Source organism: Pseudophryne corroboree, chromosome 3 (genome assembly GCF_028390025.1).
Source record: "Pseudophryne corroboree isolate aPseCor3 chromosome 3, aPseCor3.hap2, whole genome shotgun sequence".
Classification (NCBI taxonomy): Eukaryota; Metazoa; Chordata; class Amphibia; order Anura; family Myobatrachidae; genus Pseudophryne; species Pseudophryne corroboree.
The window spans coordinates 95790381-95802880 of NC_086446.1; the positions used below are offsets into that span (position 1 = coordinate 95790381).

General features: G+C 52.5%; 1 pseudogene; it reads left to right on the top strand.

The window, feature by feature from the left end:
• LOC134900053 (28S ribosomal RNA) overlaps positions 1-2066 on the top strand; it is an 8069-nt pseudogene extending 6003 nt beyond the window's left edge.
• The last annotated feature ends 10434 nt before the right edge of the window (positions 2067-12500 follow it).

Here is a 12500-nt window from a genome sequence, read left to right on the forward strand (position 1 = left end):
ACAATAACTTCTACCTCCAGGTACAGGGCACAGCTATGGGCACAACGTGTGCCCCGACGTATGCTAACCTGTACCTGGGGTGGTGGGAGAGGGAGTACGTCTTCTGTGAAGAGAATGACATCTACACTACCCACATAGTTATGTGGTTGAGATATATAGATGATCTCTTAATTATATGGGGAGGAGACGCACAAACCTTTAAAAAATTTATAGACAGTTTGAACTCAAACGATCTGAATTTGAGGCTAACTTATGAGATGGATAGAAAGAAAGTGAATTTCCTTGATATAACACTCACTCTAGAGGAAGATGGTCATTTATCATCAGATCTTTTCCGCAAGAAGACCTCAACAAATAGTATTCTGCACAAAAACAGTTCTCACCATCCACCCATCCTGAAAGGACTACCTAAGGGAGAATTCCTAAGGATGAGGAGGAATTGCTCTAAAGATGAAACCTTCTCAATTAGAGCACGAGAGCTAGGGGGAAGATTGGAATCTCGCGGATACAGCAAAAAATCTATCAAACGTGCCCTGAACGAAACTAAGAAATATGCCAGAGATGAACTTTTAACACCAAAGAATACCCAAGGGGGAATAGAAAAGATCCGCTTTATAGGCACCTTTTGTCAGGAATGGAAGGATGTCCAAAGAATCCTGCAGACACATTTACATGTACTCCATACCGATCCAGACCTAGCCAAGACACTGGGAGAGCGTATTGATATCAGTTGGAGAAGATCCAGAAATCTGAAAGATATCCTAGTTGAAAGTCATCTGAGAACCCCAAAAACAGCCAGTAAAAGAAAGGGGTCATATCAATGTGGTACATGCAAAGCATGTGCCGCAATGATACCCACGACCCAATATACAGACAAATTTGACAAAACTTGGAAGATAAATGACTATATAAATTGTGACACATTGGTAGTAGTCTATAACTTAACATGCCCATGTAACAAGAGCTATATAGGCAAAACTAAAAGACCGTTTAAACGGAGAATTTTGGAACACATTGGCAGCATCAGGAATGCTGAACGTGATCAGAGATTATCTAGGAATCTAACTCCTATAGCACGTCACTTTCTGAAATGTCACCCATCCAACCCCAGAGGCCTGGTAGCCTTTGGCATGAAAAGGATCTCTCTTAACATCCGAGGAGGTGACGTGGATCGTGAACTATTAAAACAAGACTAATATTCCTGATGAATACCCTCAGGCCTAATGGTCTAAATGAGGAGAACACATATACTGCCTTTTTGGAATAAAATACCAAAATTCTCACCAACTGTGTAATAGGCTCTTGCATCTGAGATAAGACATATCCTCAGTGAACGTCTTTAGATCCAAATGGCCCAAAATAAGGAGACCATCTACATTTCCCCCCTTTTTCTGAAATAAAGATATTAAAATCTTGATGAATTTATAATCGGTTGCTGTATTCGAGATACGATTCTTTTCCAGTGAGAGGGTTGGTTTAAAGGAACAGACGACTTGTGCGACCTTTTCTTTTTGTATATAACTGAATCTTCCTATCATTGTGAAGCAGAATTCACCAAGCGTTGGATAGTTCACCAACTAATAGGGAACGTGAGCTGGGTTTAGACCGTCGTGAGACAGGTTAGTTTTACCCTACTGATGAGGTGTTGTCGCCATAGTAATCCTGCTCAGTACGAGAGGAACCGTAGGTTCAAACATTTGGTGTATGTGCTTGGCTGAGGAGCCAATGAGGCGAAGCTACCATCTGTGGGATTATGACTGAACGCCTCTAAGTCAGAATCCCCCCTAAGCGCGACGATACCGCAGCGCCGTCGAGCCACGGTTGGCCTGGGATAGCCGGGCCCGTCCCCCCCGGTGGCCAGGGCCCGGCGCGTAGGGCCGCTCGCCACGGGATCGGAGCGCGGACGGAAGTGGGCCGCCTCTCTCCCGCAGCGCATCGCATGTTCGCTGGGCACCCGGTGCTAAATCATTCATAGACGACCTGATTCTGGGTCAGGGTTTCGTGCGTAGCAGAGCAGCTCCCTCGCTGCGATCTATTGAAAGTCATCCCTCGAGCCAAGCTTTTGTCGACCCGCAAGGCTCTACTCCGGCCGGGGGAATTGGCCCGGGGTGGGGGACGGGCGCGGGACGGGTGAGGCCCTAACCTCACCCTCCCTCGCTCTCCAGCCAGCCAAGTCCCAGCCGGGGACTTGGCCGGAGGCGCCCATCCGCCCGGCGCGTCAGCGCCTCCGAGCGTGGCGGAGCGCGGAAGGGGGGGTCCTTCCCTGGTCCGCCCGGGGGCTGACGTGGACTCCCTGGCCGGGCTTAATAGTCGGGGGCTGGTCCACTGGGAGGGGAGGAGGGGCCGGAAGGCAACCTCCCTCCCCGGGCTTAAGCCTCGGGCCGTCCGGACGGGAGCGAGTCCGGGCCTCGCCTCCACCTCGTCCCGCCCGGTCAACCCCCAGTCCGTCCGGCAGCTCCGCGGCCTGGGCTTCCCGTCCAGCGGAGGGCACCCCTCCTCTCGCCTGATCTTTACCAGTCTCCCCCTTCCTCAAAGGGAAGCCGGCGGTGGGAGGCCAGGTTGCGGAAGCCGGCGAGATCCCGGTCTGTTCCTCTCTTCCATCCATCCGTCCATTATTTCATTTTCTATCTGTATGTACGGAGCCTGGGCCGCGGAAGCCGGCGGGTGCCTGGGCCGCGGAAGCCGGCGGGTGCCCGGGCTGCGAAAGGCGGCGAGAGCCCGGGCTGTACCTCTCTTCCATCCATCCGTCCATTATTTCATTTTCTGTTTCTATGTACGGAGCCCAGGCTGCGGAAGCCAAAGGGAGCCCAGGCCGCGGAAGCCGGCGGGTGCCCGGGCCGTTCCTCTCTTCCATCCATCCATTATTTCATTTTCTGTCTGTATGTACGGAGCACGGGCCGTGGAAGCCAGAGGGAGCCCGGGCCGCGGAAGCCGGCGGGTGCCCGGGCTGCGGAAGCCGGCGGGTGCCCGGGCTGTTCCTCTCTTCAATCCATCCGTCCATTATTTAATTTTCTGTCTGTATGTACGGAGCCTGGGCCGCGGAAGCCGGAGGGAGCCCGGGCCGCGGAAGCCGGAGGGAGCCCGGGCCGCGGAAGCCGGAGGGAGCCCGGGCCGCGGAAGCCGGAGGGAGCCCGGGCCGCGGAAGCCGGCGGGTGCCCCGGCCGCGGAAGCCGGCGGGTGCCCAGGCTGCGGAAGCCGGAGGGAGCCCGGGTTGTTCTTCTCTCCCATCCATCCGTCCGTTCACTATTTCATTTTCTATCTGTACTGTACGTATCTGTAGGTAGTAGATGTAGACAGAATTTTTTTATTATTTTATTTTTAATTATTTTTTTTATGTAATTTCAATTCTATCTTGTCTTTATTGATCTCTTCCCTTTCCATTTTTTGAAGGACCCGTTTCTTTCGAAGAGCCTGCCGTACCGCCAGGCGGCCAGCGGGGGGTGCCACATCGGGGACCGGGGGAGAAACGGTCCGACCGACAGGCCGGGTAGTCTCTCCCTGCTTTTTTTTTTTTAATTGATAGAATTGTTTTTGTGGTATTCTTTTACCCCCTTTTTTTTCTTCTTTTTTCCCCCCTGTTTATTTAATATTATTTTTTTGTCTTCTTCCTCTCTCTCCTCTCAACTCCAGATGGGGAAACGGCAGCTTAGGTACTTGTCATTTATTTATGTATTCCCCCCCCCCCTTTTTTTTATAATTTTTTTTTTACCCATCCTCAAGCGAGCAACCGGCGGGGGGCGTCCGCTGCAGGACCGGGTGACGCCCGGCCGATGGCGCTCTGAGGTCCGGGCACTTTTCATTTATCTGGGGTTTGCGGGTTCGTCTTTTAAAAGGGGGGGAAAAAACAATTTAAAAAATCTTTCATTTATTTCCCCCCACCAGGGGGCGTCGACGAGGGATGACCGGGGGTCGCCTCCCCGCCGCCGGCGGCGGCCCGGACACATCGCAAATTCACAATGGTGGATTCTTTTATTATTATTTTTTTTACGCGGCCAGCAGGGGGCGCCGGGTGCGCGGACTGGCGGCCACCCTCGGCCGCTCGGGAACTTTGCTTTTAAATCGGTGGGGTGTTTTTGTCTTTTGCCTGTTTTTTTTTCCTCTCAATCGTGTTTTCCCTCGGCTGGACAGCGGGGGGTACCGCGGCGGGGACACGGGGGAGGGTTCATCCAGGCGGACCGGGTACCTTTCATCTGTTTGGGGCGAGTGCTTTTTAGAAATTTTTTCTTTTTCTTTATGTCTCGTTCCATTCTTCCCTTCAACCGGCCAGCGGGGGGCGCCGCGCGCGCGGACCGGCGGCCGCCCCAGGCCGCTCGGGGACTGTGCATTTAATTGGGTGGGGTGTTTTTGTCTTTTGCCTGTTTTTCACTCCCCCCTACCCCTCTCAATCGTGTATTCCCTCGGCTGGCCAGCGGTGGGTGCCGCGGCGGGGACACGGGGAGGGTTCTTCCGGACGGACCGGGTACCTTTCATCTGATTGGGGCAAGTGCTTTTTTGAATTTTTTTTCTTTTTGTCTCGTTCCGTTCTTCCCTTCAACCGGCCAGCAGGGGGCGCAGCGCGCGCAGACCGGCGGCCGCCCCTGGCCGCTCGGGGACTTTGCATTTAAATGGGTTGGGTGTTTTTGTCTTTTGCCTGTTTTTCACTCCCCCCCCTCTCAATCGTGTATTCCCTCGGCTGGCCAGCGGGGGGCGCTGCGGCGGGGACACGGGGAAGGGGTCATCCGGGCGGACCGGGTACCTTTCGTCTGCTTTGGGCGAGTGCTTTTTTGAAAAAAATTTCTTTTTCTTTTTTATCTCGTTCCGTTCTTCCATTCAACCGGCCAGCGGGGTCGGCGCCACGCGCACGGACCGGCGGCCACCCCTGGCCGCTCTGGGACTTTGCATTTAAATGGCTGGGGTGTTTTTGTCAGCCGCGGTGTCAGGTTGTGTGTAGCTGAGCTCCAGAGAACCGTGTCTAGGCCGAAGCCAGGACCTTTCCTGGGGGATCTTCCCCAGAATCATGGAACCTCCTGGGGCTGCTTCCCAGGAGAGTCCCCTGCCTGCAGGGCCTGGCCCTGGTCCTCCCCCTGATCCACCTGGGGGCCGTAGCAGTCAGGGTGGGAGTACGGAGGTGGCGGTTACAAGCTGGAGAGCCTCGGGGGTGGCCCAAGCAGGGTACCCCCCAAAAAAGAGGAGAAGCCACATGGTGTGGCCCCTTCTCAAGCGGCGAGTTGGTGGATGAAGAAAGTTCGGGTGAAGGTACCTCTTTGCCAAGGGGGTGAAATTGGCCTGTTTCTGCCTAGCGGACGCAAGTTAATAACGCCAAGCAGGCTGAACCCCAGTGTGGTTCTGGTCCCCTGCGCAGTTGGGGTGACCAAAAGACCAGAAGAACTGTGGGTCCCGGCAGCCGCTGTGGGCCAGCAGCCATGCGGAAAATTGCCTGTATGCAGTGAGAAGCTGGAGTCTGCACAGCAAAAAGTTTATGAGAGTGTGGAACTACAGGTCCCAGCAGCTAATGTGGGGCTATGTGTCAATAATATAGCATCTGGTTTGCAGCCAAGTGGGAAAATGGCTTTGCATGGCGTGTGCAGTTTAAAACAGGTCTGTGCTAAAGGTGATGTGCCTATGAAGCATGTGGAAGACGTGGAACTACAGGTCCCAGCAGCTGCTGTGGGTCTGCAGCCAAGCGGGAAGATGGCGGTGCATGGCATGTGCAGTTTAAAACAGGACTGTGTCAAAAGTAATGTCTATGAAGCATGTGGAACTACAGGTCCCAGCAGCTAATGTGGGTCTGCAGCCAAGCGGGAAAATGGCTTTGCATGGTGTGTGCAGTTTAAAACAGGATTGTGCTGAAAGCGATGTGCCTATAAAGCATGTGGAGAGCGTGGAACTACAGGTCCCAGGAGTTAATGTGGAGCTTTGTGCCAATAATATAACATCTCATCTGCAGCATAATACAAGCATGTTTCAGGTCCCTGATATGGCTTTATTGGTGCCTAAAAAATTGGAAGGTGCAGAAGAAATGGAGCAATCGGCTCCTGTGTTACCTGCAATGTCTGCTACTGTGAATCTGCGGCCGGAGGCACTGGGAGAGCAGCAATTTCCCATAGCAGCTGGGAGCCGGTCCTCTAGCTCTAAGCATGTGGGTGAAAAGTTTATGGTGGGAGGGGGGTGCGGGCAAAGCCCGGTGCCGGATTCTTATGAGCGGCAGGACATGGAGCCGCATAAAGAATTATGTATGTCTGCAGGGGGGTGCGGGCAAAGTCCGGTGCTGAACACCCTGGAAGGGCAGAACCAGGAAACAAATTCAATACCTGCTGGTTTAAATGTACAAAATGTTATGGTGATCAATGTACAATAAAATGTGCAGCTGCAGCCAGGTTCATCTGAGGCTGAGGAGGAGTGTGGGCAGGTCCAGGTTTTGGGTTTGCCTGCACAGCTGTCTCCTGTTTTACAGCTTGTTTCCACTGCAGTTTCTGGTGGGGATATTCTGGTTTCTGAATTAAGACAGAGTACATACCCTCCAACATTTGACACACAAAAATCGGTACAAACCAGAAAAGGGGGCGTGGCTACTGGTAAAGGGGTGAGGCCACACCCATTTTCCTATACTTTCAATGGAAGTTTAGAGAGCCAAAAATCGGTACAGACCATTAATAAAAGGTACTGTACCTATTAAAAAGGTACAGTTGGAGGGTATGAGAGTATGGTGCAGCAAATTGTAGTTACAGATATGGGAGGTCAGCTGTTAGATCAGCAAATGGATGTATCAGTGGCAGTAGAGGGGGATGTGCAAGTGCAGAGTTCGTTGAATGTATCACGGCCACAGCCGCCAGCGTCTGTGGAGGTGGTGGCTGCAGGGTCTTCTGATGCTGCGATCGTTGATCTGGGTGCTGTGCTTCCTGCTCTGGAGCAAGAGATTGCTAGGCTCAGAAAGGCAGTTACAACAAAAAGAAGAAGCAGGGAGAGGCCGGTGCTTTCAGCCGAGTTGGCTGCATTGGAGGGTGAGCTGGGTGCCAAGTTGGCAGAGTTAGAAGAATGGAGATTGAAAAATAAAGCGGCGGAGGCTAAGGCGTGTTTGGAAGTGGAGTCATCGGTGGAACTGCCTCCAAACAGACAAACTGTGAAGGTTGTGGGGCCCCCGGAGGTAGAGCACCCCATGTATAATTCCATTCGTAATTTGGAGGGGGAAAGATCAGAGGTGTCCCCTGAGGCTGTTGTTGGGGGTGCAGAGATGCTTGCGGATCCTCCTCAGCCTTCAGTTGTGATGACAGGTGGTGTGGTGTTAGTGGAGAATGCCGCTATTATTGAGGCGGGGGGTGTGGTTCTGGAAGGTGGTGGGAAGTCGGACGGTTTGGTTCCCCCTGAAGGTGTGCCTGCGGTCAAGCCAGTTACGTTGGCTCAAGGGTTGCCGGGTTTGGATAGGGGTGGTTTGAGTTCCGTCTAGAAGCAGCTAGTAGAGTCTATCTACGGTGACAGTTTGAGTGTTCCTGCACGGGTGGGGCCCGCCTTGGCCGCCATGGAGGTTGTTCAGCGGAGGCTGAATTTGGTGGTGAGTGAAGCAGCTAATCAGGCTGGACCAAGCTCAGTGGTCCCGGGTGTAACTTCGTACGCCAGCATGGTTAGCGGCCCTGGGAGAGTTCCTCAGCAGAACCCCGTGGGTGGGCAGCCAGCGAAGCGGCGTAACGCTGTTCAGTTAAAGTGGCTAGGGGAGGGGCCTCCTCCGTGTTTTCTTTGGGTTTTGAGGCATCCGATTTGTTTGCCTGTATACACCCGGTGGGGACGCCTGAGTTCGATTTGAGTTTTGTCAGTTATAATGGGTTACAGGCTTTCTGGGCAAAGTGGGGTAAGGCCAAGTTGAGTGAGCCATGGGACAAGTTTAGGGCCTTGGCAATAACGAGGCAGGAGAGGACCAAAATTACCATATTGGTCCGGAACGAGTCTCTGAGTGAGATTGATTTGAGCTTTTGGCTCAAAAGATTCGTGGAAAAAATAATTTCCCCCATTGAAAAAGTCCCGGGTGCACTGGGTGTATGGGGGGGCGCGTGGACTGCTTCAGTTAAATTAGCGAATGGCAGCCACATTCCCTCGGCCGCTTACATAGGTAGGGACAGGATTCAATGCTTCTACCCAGGGCAGCCCCGTACATGCCACAGGTGTGGCGATTTTAGGCATTTCAGTCGGGACTGCCCGGAGCAGAAGTGTTCCAAATGTGGCGGGATGGGTCACCTGTCTAAAGATTGTGATACCATCTCCTGCAATCTTTGTGGCATGATGGGTCATCCATATAGTAGATGTCCTGAGGCCTTCCATAACCGATCCTTTGACAAAGAGTTGGAAGAGATCTCCAGGAGAGTGGAGGAGGAGGTCTTTGGTCCGGTTACTTGTACTTCGGTGGCTGTGGTGGTGCCTCCCGCTGTAGCCCCCATGGAGGTGGCAGGTCCATCGGGGGTGAAGGCGGGGGGTGCTGTTCCGGTGGCTGAAGTTGTTGTGCAGGAAGAGGCCCCCTTTAAACTTGTGGTGAAAGGTAAAGGGGCAAAGGCGAAGAAGAATAAGAAGGGGAAGAATGATGATAGCATTGTCCTGACAAATCGCTTTTTTACGATTTCTAGCGAGGAGGAGGAGGAGGAAGAGGGTGAGATTGTAAGGGAGGAGTCTGGGGTGTTGGTCCTGAAGTCAAGGAAGTTGCGGCAGAGAAGGAGGGTGGCAGGCGGTTCCCCGTACCCGGGTAGGTCCAGAGGGAGGAGTGAGAAGGCGGGGGAGGCGGTTGTGCTCGGTGATTTTGTCGCCAGTGGAGGGAAGGAGGTTTCATCATCTCGGGCGCAGGTGTTGGCTCCAACCCTGCAAGGGGTCTCTGGGAAGGGAGGTACGGTGGTCCCGGTGGTGGTTCCTGGGACTGTGGACCAACCTGCGGTCATGACGCAGACTCTGCTCTTGGCCGATGTGGGGGTCCCTGTGCCGGGTCCTAACCTTGTGTCCTCGTCCGATCCTGCTGTGAGTCCTGCCCCGGAGCCTCCTGATAGGGGAGGGGGGTTGCCAGTTGTGTCGGATGCTATTTCTGTGGATTCGGTTTCTGTTGGGGAGGAGGTTGACCTCAGGGAAGGTGAGGCTGTTCCCCCGGGAGTCAGTGTAAAGAGGTGGGGCTCATCTGAGGATGTGTCCCTCCGACAAGTAAAGAAGAAGTGATTGGGTCCCGCTTGAAATAACCCTGTAAGGATGGCTTCCCAGCCTATTAGATTTGCCACTATTAATGTGGCATCTATTCTGTCCGAACGTGCTCTTTACATGGCCTTTAATTTTTTCGACACGGTTGAGGTCAATTTTTTGTTTTTGCAGGAGACTCGGGTTGGTCGACTTGCTGATCTCCATAAGGCGAAAGCTGAATGGAGACGCGGTCCCTCCTATTGGTCTCTTGCGGCCGAGCCGTACGGTGGGTTGGCGGTGCTTTTTACCGGCATGATAACTGTCCAACGGGTTATTGAGATTCAAGTAGGCAGGTGTATGGTTTTGGATATCAACCTGAGGGGGCACGACCTGAGACTTATTAACATCTATGGTCCCCAGACTAAATGGGACAGGAAGTGTCTCTTCAGGGAGATAAAGCCATATCTTTTTTCGGCCCAGCAGATAATCTTTGGTGGTGATTTTAACACCGTCCTTAGGCCTAAAGACAGGGGAGGCTCAAAGACTACTCTGGGCTATGATTCCCTTTTTTTAGCTAGTATGGTTAGACAGGCGGGTCTGGTGGATGTGCATATTCGTAACTCCCCAGACCTCATGGGTTTCACTTATTTTAGAGGTAGATGTAGGAGTAGGATAGATAGGTTTTTCGTTAAGGAGAGTTCAAAAACTTCGGCTCTGGTGCTGAGGTTAGTAGATTTCTCCGATCACGTTTTCCTGTGTGCATCCTTGAACGCCTCGGAAACCCCTCAGAAAGGTTGGGGCCTGTGGCGTCTGAACTCTGAACTTCTGAAGGAGGTTGAGATCAGACAGTCTTTTAGAAACTTCTTTCAATCTCAGAAGTCGCTTTTGGAGGCAGGCTGGAGTAGGTCCGAGTGGTGGGAGGTATGCAAGAAAAGGGCACGCAGCTTTTTTCGCAGTCTTGTAGCCAGAAGAAACTTGTTAAAGAGGAATGTCTACTATGCCTTGAGAAAGAAGCTGGATTTCTTGATTTCTGAGCAGGGGGATAGTGGAGAGATCTCCCGGGTAAAGGCCCAGATGAAAGAGTACCAGTATGATCGGTATGCGTCTTTGGTTCTGGAAAGGGATTATGGTAAATACCACTCGCCTGATCCCTATCAGAACTGCAGGAACTCGGTCAACTGTAAGGAGGTGAGGGGGTTGCATGATGACCGGGGTGTCCTTCGTGAGGATAAGGAAGGCATTCTGGGAGTTGTGCGATCTTTTTACTCCGACCTTTTATCTGAGAAACTGCTCATCAGAGAGAGGATGGAACGGTTTCTGAGGGAAACTCCGGGTCTCGGGAATTATGGCAGTTCTCTTGATTCCCTGGGAGACTTGATAACGGTGGACGAGGTCAGGAAGGCCATAGACTCCCTGTCTATGAAGAAGGCCCCAGGTCCGGATGGGTTAACCTCCGAGTTTTATAAGATCTTTGGTGACCTCCTGGCCCAGCGTCTCATGGATGTATTTAATGAGAGCCTGGGTGAGGGTTTGCTCCCTCCTTCCATGAGACTGTCTGCTCTTATCCTGCTTTCTTAGGGGAAGGATCCATCCCGTATTGAGAATTGGCGCCCCATCGCCCTTCTTAATTCGGATCGTAAGATTCTGGCAAAAGTACTCTTCAATAGACTGATGGAAGTTTCCGGGTCTTTACTTTCTCCCTCCCAGCACTGTACCGTGAAGGGCCGGAGCACTTTTAGTGCCGTCCTTGGCGTCCAGGAGGCTGTGGAACGGTGCCGTGCTGAGAGGTGGGGAAAATATTTGTTGGCGCTGGATCAGTCAAAGGCTTTTGATAGGATCAACCACGAGTACCTGTGGGCTCTGCTAGTACGGTATGGCCTCCCGGTAAGGGTGGTTGATTGGCTGCGTGTTATCTATAGGCAAGCCGAGAGCCTCCCTCTGATAAATGGTTGGGTGGGCCCTGCTTTTACGGTGGATTCTGGTGTCAGGCAGGGCTGTCCTTTGAGCCCCCTCCTGTATGTCTTTGCTATCGACTCCTTCATCAGAAGGCTGGAGGGTGGCATTTTGAGTGGAGTCCGTTTGAGCCAGAATTTTTCACTGGAAGTGGTGGCCTATGCAGACGATGTCACGGTTGTCTTGTCGGATCCATCTGAGGCAGATGCTGTGATGTCGTCTGTCCAGGAGTACTCGGATGCTTCGGGTTTCCTTGGTCAACCAGGATAAGAGTGAGGTTTTCTGGATGGGGGAGGAAGGTCAGGAATTTGACCTTCCGGATTGCCTCCCCCGGGTGAGCCAGGAAATCAAAGTGTTAGGCATCAGATTTGGCCCTGGCGATTATGCCACTCAAAATTGGGACCTTAGGCTGGATGAGGCCAGCCGGAAGGTGGAACAATGGAAGAGATGGAAGTTGTCTCTGAGGGAAAGGGTAGACTTGATCAAAACTTTTCTGATTCCAGTCTTTTTGTACGTCAGCTACGTGTGCCTTTTGCCAGAATCTAGATGGACCAAGATTTATGCTCTGTTTTTTCAGATGCTCTGGGGAAACAGGCTGAATCTGATCAAGAGGACTGTCACCTACAGATCGAGGAGGGAAGGAGGCCTGGGGATGGTCAACATAGTGCTATACTTTTTGTTGACCTTTCTTAAATTGCATCTGGATAGTCTCTAGTTAGAGACTCCTCCTCGATGGGTAGAGGGCTTTGGGGCCTGGATGGTTCCCTTCCTCAAGGCATGGCTAGATGGAGGTGCAGTAAAGAGCTTGCGGGTTAGGCATGGATTCCTCCCGGCCTACGTGGCTCCTAGCTTGAAAGTGACAAGGCGATGGGGCCTGGTGGCGGGCGAGGTCAAAAACTCCTCTAGAAGGGAGCTGGAGAGGAGAATTTTGTGGTCCCACTTCTGGGAACCACTGTCGCTGAAAGACTGCCCGGGTAATTTGTCTTCAGATGGGCTTTCTCTGGTCAACTCCCAGAGAATCCTGCTGAAATTTCGTGACATTGCTTGGCTCTCCTTTCACGGAAGGCTCTACGTGAGAGGAAACCTGAAGTATAGAAATGCCGATGATCGTGGCTGCCCACGGGAGGAGTGTCCAGGTGAGGAGGAGACGATGGACCATTTTTTGCTCAGGTGTCCTTTCAATGTAGAGGTTTACAGGAGAGTATCCAGAGCCTTGGGCATCCCGTGCCTTTCGGGGCTTGGTTACTCTGAGTGGGTTTACGGGGCGTTCAAGAGGGTGGGTCACTTTGATTTAACCACTATGTTTCTAGTTAGTGTAGTAGTTAGGTATTACACGTGGAACGCAAGGTGTCAGGTCTCTATCAGGCAGAAAGTCCTCCCTTGCGAAGTGGTGGCGGGTGATATTCTGCACGAGGTGTGGAAGATAA